We start from the raw sequence: 10,656 nt of genomic DNA, 5'->3' as shown, positions 1-10,656 counted from the left end.
TTCTTTTTTACATTGTTAATCTGACCGTATAGTGTGTGTATCTGGGGCCAATATGGGATCTATATGGGATTTAAAATTCCCACATTAACAACTCTGTTTTTGTACACTTGGGGCCAATATGGTGTCCATATGGGATTACCCATGGTATCTGTATGGGATTACATATAACTTTTGCATATCTGGGGCCAACATGGTATCTATATGGGATTACTTATTAGTCTATGTATGAGTTCATTATTGAATCCATACTTTTAGTTGTGTATATATTAATATCACAGAGATAAGGCAAATGATATAATGGTTACTTCTTTTTTACATTGATAATCTGACCGTATAGTGTGTGTATCTGGGGCCAATATGGGATTTCCCACATTAACAACTCTGTTTTTGTACACTTGGGGCCAATATGGTGTCCATATGGGATTACCCGTGTGTGAATCTGGGGATAATATGGTATCTGTATGGGATTACATATAACTTTTGCATATCTGGGGCCAACATGGTATCTATATGGGATTACTTATTAGTCTATGTATGAGTTCATTATTGAATCCATACTTTTAGTTGTGTATATATTAATATCACAGAGTTAAGGCAAATGATATAATGGTTACTTCTTTTTTACATTGATAATCTGACCGTATAGTGTGTTTATCTGGGGCCAATATGGGATCTATATGGGATTTCCCACATTAACAACTCTGTTTTTGTACACTTGGGGCCAATATGGTGTCCATATGGGATTACCCGTGTGTGTATCTGGGGATAATATGGTATCTGTATGGGGTTACATATAACTTTTGCCTATCTGGGGCCAACATGGTATCTATATGGGATTACTTATTAGTCTATGTATGAGTTCATTATTGAATCCATACTTTTAGTTGTGTATATATTACTATCACAGAGATAAGCCAAACGATATAATGGTTACTTCTTTTTTTACATTGATAATCTGACCGTATAGTGTTGTGTATCTGGGGCCAATATGGGATCTATATGGGATTTCCCACATTAACAACTTTGTTTTTGTACACATGGGACCAATATAGTGTCCATATGGGATTACCCGTGTGCGTATCTGGGGATAATATGGTATCTGTATGGGATTACATATAACTTTTGTATATCTGGGGCCAACATGGTATCCATATGGGATTACTTATTATTCTATGTATAAGTTCATTATTGAATCCATACTTTTAGTTGTGTGTAAATTAATATCACAGAGATAAGCCAAATGGTATAATGCTTACTTCTTTCTTACATTGATAATCTGACCTTATAGTGTGTGTATCTGGGGCCAATATTGGGTCTATATGGGATTACCCACATTAACAACTCTGTTTTGTATACATGGGGCCAATATGGTGTCCATATGGGATAACCCATGTGTGTATCTGGGGATAATATGGTATCTGTATGGGATTACATATAACTTTTGTATATGTGGGGCCAATATGGTATCCATATGGGATTACTTATTTGTATGTATAAGTTCATTATTGAATCCATAGTTTTAGTTTTGTGAACCAATCTGCACAGAAAGGATTACGCATATGTGCACCAGAAGCTTGTGTGGTATGGATATAACCACATTCATGTATATTATGTATAAATGTTCAATATGGTATCAATATGGGATTACCCACATGTGTATCTGGGGCCAATATCTTATCTATATGGCATCTACCACATATAAAATAATACATCTGGGTCCAATATTTTACCCATATTGGATTAGTCGCACTTGTATCGGCTTCAATGTGGAATCATACCCATTGCATTTAGTAGATATTAATAAGTATTCAGAAAATTAAAATCAGAATGTCATTAAAGTGTTTATTTGGGATATGTTAAACTTATTGCGCCCTCAACAGTTGTATTTACATGACAAGTAAACAGTCGCACATACAGGTGCGATTTACATTAAACCATGTTACAACTACACAGATTTATTAAAGAGCATAAGAATTTTTACAGGTAAGGTCTTTTTGCAATTTCTTTATTGATCTACTTTACTTAAAAATATTTTCAATTTCCCATTTCTCCTTCATTAAAATTTAATGTTTTCGCTTAATTAAACATAAACATTATGCAAGAGCTAAATCTGACTATTGCAGGTCTTTCTTTAGGTCTGAAATGTTATATAAACTATTAATTAGACATTTATTAAAAAGACCATTATCAACGCCCTCGATGGCATCTTATGGGTCCGAATTTCATTAGATTTGAATCCTATTTTCTGTCCAACGCCCTTGATTAACCGCAAAAATGGATATTCAAGTCTTCTTTTTATTATCGTAACAGCGGTAAAAATGACAATCGTGGCTACTGTGTATATGAATCAGATTGAAGCAATTTCACTGAAATTTTCGACATTTCCCATTTACATTATAATCCGTTTTTTATCTATTATATATTGTCAGCTCTTTAATTATTCTTCCATAATGTATCTTTAAGTCAAACAATTTCAGGGCAGGTAATTACCTAACAGGTTACCGCAAAGGTTGTCTGGAAATTATTTGTAGCAACCTAGATGTACTAATGATGAGACCGTCTTTGTATGTAACCTGTAGGAATTGAGAAGTAAAAGATTAGAATTTAATAAAATTGAGAAATGAAGTATTTTTTCTTTGTTTTGTTTTAATTTATAATATTGAACATGAACATAACTTTGTAACACAGGGATCACGTACAGGGGTCAATGGCACAAAATTCTTGAATTAACAATAGATCGGAAGCACATACTGATATAATACCTGAACAAAATATCCAATCTTGCTGAAAATTGGTACAAGGCATGTTCGATCGACACTCGATGTATACAGGCTGATCACGATGTCGGCCATTATCAATAAATTAAAAACAAAAAAATGCGTTAGATTGTTGAAATCGTAACTGGTTATATTCATGGTGATGCGACTATGCAAATTATAGGTGAACAAATTCATCACCAACATATCAAACTCAAAATAAACAGCATTTAAAAAAATAACACTTTTGTACTTCTAAAACCAATACAATAATAACAAATCAGAAAAATATAACTTAAGATTAAATTAATTTTCAAAAAGTATATAATATTATAAAGCCATACTTGCAAAGCTGCTAAAGCCTTTGCGCGCAATACAAATAGGTACTCCATAGGTAGATGATTTATTCTACTGCCGTACTGAAATTTGTTTTATATTTTAAATAAAATTGAAATCCAAACAATTTAGAGATCTTTTATTAATATTTTTAGATTACTATAGAATTAAGTGGTGCACTAATATATGCTTGATACTTTTTGGAGTATCATTAAACTTTTCAACAAAATAAACTGAAATGAAAGTTTTTAAAGTTTCTGTATTTTGAAAATTTTTGCTTTGACCTATAAAGGCTATCTGTTACTTAACTGACTTGATCATTTTGTGTGGAAATATACCTATATATATTATATATGTATATTGCATCAAAGTACTTATATAAAAGTTTTATAATAATATGAGGATGGATTTGAATGGATGTTTCTTTTTTTCAGATATTTTGAAAATATTGGCAAACTCTGAAACAAGAAAAATGTCATTTCAAGAAAGTTTTGTAATAATATGAGGATGGATTTGAATGGATGTTTCTTTTTTTCAGATATTTTGAAAATATTGGCAAATTCTGAAACAAGAAAGATGTCATTTCAAGAAAGGTGACTTTTTACTTTTTAACTTATAACACGCATTATATATGTGTGTCATGGCAATATATAGGTTTCTTGCTCTCGCTGGACAAAACGTCGGAAAATTTTATCAGCTATACAACGAAATACATACAAAGGACATTATAACCAAATTTGGTAAAACTCTAGTTTGGTGCCACCCCTATACACAAAATATTCAGCCTCGATGACAGCCTTGGTTTAACTACCAACCTTGAACAGAATGACAAACAAACGACAGTCATATATATTAGTATGGACTCTATATTATGCCCCCCCCCCCTCCGCTCCAAAACAAAAAAATTACGAGTCAAATTTGTTGATATAGGTATGTTAGAACACCACTGACAGATAAATGCTTTTGTCTGGTGCCCTTTTTTCACAAAAAACTGTAACCATTTATATTAATGATCAGGATGATGAAGCTGCTTGGGTGTGCATGTTTTAAGACGTGACAACTCACATTAAAATAAATGTGAATTTATGGAAGAATAGTTTCGTTCGATATGTGATATTTTGCAGGTAATATATAATGCACTTACTTATTTTTTCGTTTTTTCGTTCTGTTTTAGATAAACCGACTTGGACGATTAGGTGGCAGAGATGTCCTGTCCATCGTTAACACCACCTTAAATTTAATGAATCTCAGTGTCACTTATGTACAACGCCGTTACAATTGGACAGGATAAAAAGGCAAGCGTGAATTAGGGGCACATGCTACAGCTACCATTGTTTTTAGTAAGTAATATTGATGATACGTCATTGTTGGAAATAAATGCAAATCAATAATAGTTCTGGTACGATGGGGTTTATTTTAATGTTTTTACAATCGTATATCAAAAGTCTTTTTGAACCCTCTGCATATTTCAGGTGCAATATAGATTTGAATTGTATGTGTTTTGTGGTCTCAGGGGAGATCATATGGAAAGAGTTGTGTTGCTTTGTCAGGTTGCACATCAACAGACCTAATGTGCTTTCCTTTTGAATTACTGATCCAGTCAGAAGAAATCCAATGTTTTGAAACCCCACAAACAAGGAAATCAAAGCTGCAGTTAGTCGTTTGAACTGGTTTCCTGACAAATTCAAGGGACGGGATGGTGGGAGATCTCACCGAATTTCAACCGTCCTAATTGAGAAAGCATAATAATAAAACATGAAACCAAATATAAATAGTTTTGTACTTATTTGGTACAAGATCCCATATTATGCCCATATTACATTTATTTGCACCCCACATGAGTCCCATATAGTAACCGTATGGCATTTCTTAACATGGCCATATGGGTCCCATGCAAGCCCCATATTACATTTATTTGCACCCCACATGAGTCCCATATAGTACCCATATTACATTTCTTAACATTGCTATATAGGTCCCTTGTAAGCCCCATATAACACCCATATTATTTTAAATGACTTACCCATATAGATCCCACACAAACCCCATTTAGTACCCATATGGTTGCCCATATGGATCACATATGAATGTTGGGTGCAAAGATGTTGGGGTCCCATATTGGCTCCCCATAATGGCCCCATATTACATGACACATGGTACCCATAGGCGTACGAGCTGGGGGGGGCGCCCCCCCCCCATTTTGGGCACCAAATGCTGGGAAAATTTGGGCACACAATCGTACTTTGTAAAAGTTGTATAAAAAAAGATATTGTGTCCAATTTAACACCGAATTTTATTATTATTATGTAACATACTAAGAACCTAACTACATTTTTGGGGCACCAACCAACACCGCCCCCCCCCCCCCAGTCAAAAATTTCCCCGTACGCCTATGATGGTACCCATCAGTGAATGTTATCAGGGATGGTACACAAGTCGTGTACCAATGGTAAAATGTTTATTTTATCTTAAATATTGGATAGGCCTTTGAGAAGCCTACCTTTTCCCGGTAAGACCACAACATCAATGTTGATTTGAATTGACAAAAAATTTGTGTTTTCAACGTGGATGATATTGACTTTAAGCTACTTTAATTACCGCTAGGCCGAGATCAAACTGGCATAAAATAAGCTACCATGTAATAAGACCACTCACCATACAATAAGGGACAATCAAGTCAGCATACAATAAGAAATTCGCTGGATGACCATGACTTCAGTGAAATCACGTGCTCCGTATGGACTAATCCGAGCCTTCGATAAATAAAATAAATTGAAAGTAGTCTATTTTTAGTAACTAGGTTAACGTTTGATTGGGATAATTTTTTTGCTTAAAATTATTATTTTGCTCAGTGATACTGATACCCATTTAATCCATTCCTTACTGGTCACTATGGTGACTAGCTTTGTGATCTTCATTCTACTACAGCTAGGCCTATTCACTTTTGATCATACTATTTAATTGAATGTCGTTGTAAGCATTCTAGATTATTCATGGCTAGGAATAGGCCCAGTTACTGGATCCCACAGAAAATTGTTACCTGTGACCTGTGTGATGACCCAATGACTGGGGCCCTAAGTATTGAAAGATTAAAGATACATTTTGCAAGATTTAGATAAAGAGCAGGCCGTTCTTATTATAATAGTTTGAAAATAGATAATGCAAAATGAATATATTGAAAATTTCGTTCAAATGAATCTATTGCAAGCAAAGATATTAGCCTTTGGAGGTTTGACAAGACATGTGCAATAATTGCAACCACCGTACTGGTTGTTCGAAGCTAAGTCTTGCTTCTTCATTTCTAAATAAAATCAAAATATGGCCGAACCGTTCTAATCTAATAAATATCAGAGATATCCGATGGTATCAAGAGTTTATTTTATGCTTGTCATGTTAATAAATGTCGTGTATAAAGAAAAACCTGCAATAGGCAGATTGAGCTCTTGAATAACGTATGTTATTAATTCTTTGCAACATACAGATATTGAGACTGATGAAGGTGCGAACCTGAAACATTGCTTTTCTTCCATTGATAATTTTCTTACCTCATCTTTTGACAAATCTAAAATAAATACATTACAGGAGTATTACGATATGAAGAATCCATCATGCACAATGATAGTGTTATGGACCAGACATGTAACTAAATTTTGGGTTGAGTAACCATTACTGGTGCCATCTTACAGCAGATGGAAACAGAATAAAATCTGACCTGTCAAGCATACATTACATGTACTATTAGTAAAGAACTACACGATTTTAAGCAATACAAGAAATATCTGTAGTCCTGATGTAGGATGAAAGGATTATAGTAATGTTGTAAACACACAAAAAAACCAAACAAAAACAAACTGTAATCCGTAAGCTTATTGAAGAAAAAAAAACAATTAGAGATTCCTTATGTAACATTTTGAACAAGGAATAATTTGAAAATTTCAGTAAAATTACTGCATTCTTATTCTTTAAGACGTTATAAATGTTTGAAGAATAGTGTAGTCTCTATTTTCATTGCTACTGTTTGTTACGATAAACACAAAGTCTTGTACATCCATTTTTAAATTAGATTATTAAATGGCAATTCCGTTTCAATCTGTTCATAATCACAAGGTTGATTATGGGCTTTATTAGGACGTGGTTTCATCTTGTCAGTGGTGCAGGACGGAGGGGGAGGCCTGACAAGGACAGCTGTCTAGTCATTCGGATGATACGAAAAACCGGGGTCCCGTGTATACATTGGCCTGCACGTAAAAGATCCCTTGGCAGTTGGAATTGGATATAAGAGTAGGTCATAATGCCGCTGCCCGTGCAAAATTTCTTGATTATGGGCTTGTTAATAATTCATATAATTCATAGTCCAACAGCAAGATCTGCAATAGATAAATTTTGCTCTTACATAATTCATTTTTAAAAGAAACCATATTTCTCCACCAGCAAGTTATCACAATGTTGGCACAAAACATCTTCGCCGACTCTACTTTATAATGAAGCTTTTAAATGTTGCATTGAAAATGTCCATTATTACCTGTAGAATGTATATATTTATGTCATTGTTAAAATATTTTTTTTGAGTTTTATAAATTAAAAGAAGCAAAGATAGGTTGTCAGGCTTGCCGGGCAACGAAACATATACCCACAGCAGCTAAGTCACCCGAGCAGTCAACAAGGGTTGTCACATATTTTTTTCTTTTGTCAGTACTGAAAACATTTACGTAATACAACACACTAAAAAATGATTACGAGTAAACCCATCTGGCTTCTAGGTTTGCTCTATGCTAACATTTAGTACCGTATACAAAACATATAATATCAAGGGCTATAACTCTGGCAGTAATTATTGAAAAAAAACTGAATATCAAGAGGCTTCCTCGTCTCATGGTTTTAAACACTTGTGTATAAATTTAAAGTCCACAAGATTTTTCAATGTGATCAAGGACCATAACTCTGGCAGTAATTATCGGAAATTGTTGAAAATTAAGACTTCTTCGTCTTATGACCTGCAATGAAATGAAATGGGGTTTAAAGTCCTCTATCATGTCTCATGACCTTAAACACTATACATTTAATGTAAATACGATAATAAGGACCATAACTTGGCAGTAATTATTGGAAGTCGCTGAAAATTTATAGGCTTCGTTGTCTCATGACCTTAAAAACTGTGTATCAATCGGATATTAACTTTAATAGACTTGTGGATGTACAGACGGCCGGACAATAATATGCCCACATTTCAGTTTTGGCGTATAATAAGTAGTCTATCTATCCATTCATGAATCCTGATACACCATCCACTGGCATTGGTTTATTTACATCATATTGGGGAGGTCAGGGATACAGTACAATGTTCAATAGCTACAATAGGCATAACCATTTGGATTGATATACTCATTTATCAGTTATTGTTGAGAGAAAGTGTGATCTATTCTGACCTACATCCTCTGTAAAATGAAATGAAATGATAATGTTTCTTGACACCTGAAGCAAGCAAAAAACTGTTTAAGTATCGACTGAAACTTTATTATGAGTACACTTTTAATTCTATAGGTCGATTCAGATTATTCTTTGACAATACAAAAGACTCTAATTTCAAATCAGTTATCTCCAGCGAAATATGGCAGGAGTCTCAACCGAATCGCTATTTCTAGTGTCTGGTTATTCCAGTCTATTGCGCATGCTCTCATGGCGTCACCATTTGACATGAGTATTGAGTTGTGGAATATGTCTAGCCTCGTTCTTTCTGGTCACTTGTTACAAATGACACTGAAACGCACTATGACATCAGAAGTCTACTTTTTCCCTGTAAGATCACAACATCAATTTTGATTTGAATTGACAAATAATTCGTGTTTTCAACGTGTAAGACTTTATGATATTGAGTTAGAGACTTAGCTACTTTAATCCCCATCTCTCACTCCGAGTCTCTCTCTCTTGTCCAAAAGAGCACAGGAAAGTAGTTCGAGGGATAGCGTAACCCTAGTAACTCACAATGTGATTCTTGAAGACGATTCCCGTTCATGAAATGAAATGAAATGATTGGGGTTTAATGTCCTACTTTTCGGCTCCGACTGGGCTAATGAAGACGGGCATACGCCATACAGTGTGCTATGAAGGAAAATATTGCCCAGGCAGTGGCAATATGGCCTAGGCCTACTCTTATATCGAATTCCAACTGTCAAGGGATCTTTAACGTGCACGTCAATGTATACACGGGCGCTCCTCTTTTCGTAGCATCCGAACGACTAGACAGCTGTCCTTGTCAGGCCTTCCGTCTTGCGCCACTGACAAGGGGAAACCATGTCGGAAAAGTCCGATGAACTTTCTTGGCCAATGCAGGGATCGAAGATTCCCGTTCATGGAGAAATGAAATAGGATTTAACAATAACATCATACAGACCCTATGCAGCATGCTGTATGCTATTGGGTCGAGGGGTCCCGGTCTTCGGCGTACTCTTATTTCGATTCAAAACTGTGAAGGATTCCTCTACGTGCACGCTAGTCCAGCTCTGATTTGGCGAAAAAGTTTGGCTTCTCAGTCAATTTTACTGGGCAACTTTTTAATGCGATACGGTCGCGTGTCAGTCCCTGTGAACGCCTGAACAATATAAATGAAAATCTTAGTGAGAAATTAAGACCTTGCTTACCTCGCTAGAGTCAGTATGAGCGACACAACACGCTGTTAAAAAATACGTCTCCGTCTTCTTACCGACTTGGCGGACATCATTGAAAGGGTAACGCACAAATTTAAGAACTCGGCCATATAAGATGAAACGAAATTTAGGTAAGCCTGGTGCGAAAAAATTGGGATTTTTGAAAGAATTTGATTGTAAATTATTGTAATATAGCTAGGCAAAGCAATAAATCATTGAAGATTCTCAACTTTTCAAAGATTTCATTTGTAAACGGGATTTTTTGTACAATAATCCAGAAAGTTATGGTCTGAAATGCGCAAATACCAAAAGGGACTGAGATCTTTGGGATATAAAGATATGTTTTACACAATTTGCGTACAAAGAGCGGGCAGTTTCATTTCGATAACCCACGAGGTTGGACCGAAATTCTAATTCAACCTTCATTATGGTGGAATGGTGAAATATTTAAACGATTTTTAAAATCGGAAAAAAAATTGTGACCTCTAGAGAATCCGCAAGCTAAAAATGCCATTTTTCGAACAATCAGGGGCCATAATCCAGGAAGTTAAGTTCGGGTATCCGCGATTATCAAAATGATCCCAGATCTTAGTGTGTAATGGTGATATATTATTCAGTATTCACACATTTTCTTTTAAATCAGATAAAAATTGTGACCTCTACAGGGACCACAAGCTAAAATCGCGATTTTTCGTACAACCAGGGGCCATAATTCAGGAAATTACGGTCCGATATGCGCGAATATTGAAATGAACCGAGTTCTTTGGGTTATAAACTTACATTTCAAGTTTCATCAAAATAGGATTAAAATTGTGACCTCTATAGGGTCCACAAGCTAAAAGCATGATTTTTCGTACAATCAGGGGCCATAATACATGAAGTTTCGATCCGATACATGAGATAAACCTATATTTCAAGTT

This window comes from Patella vulgata, chromosome 5, assembly GCF_932274485.2.
Source record: "Patella vulgata chromosome 5, xgPatVulg1.2, whole genome shotgun sequence".
In the NCBI taxonomy this organism is placed as follows: domain Eukaryota; kingdom Metazoa; phylum Mollusca; class Gastropoda; family Patellidae; genus Patella; species Patella vulgata.
This window is presented reverse-complemented; position numbering follows the sequence as displayed.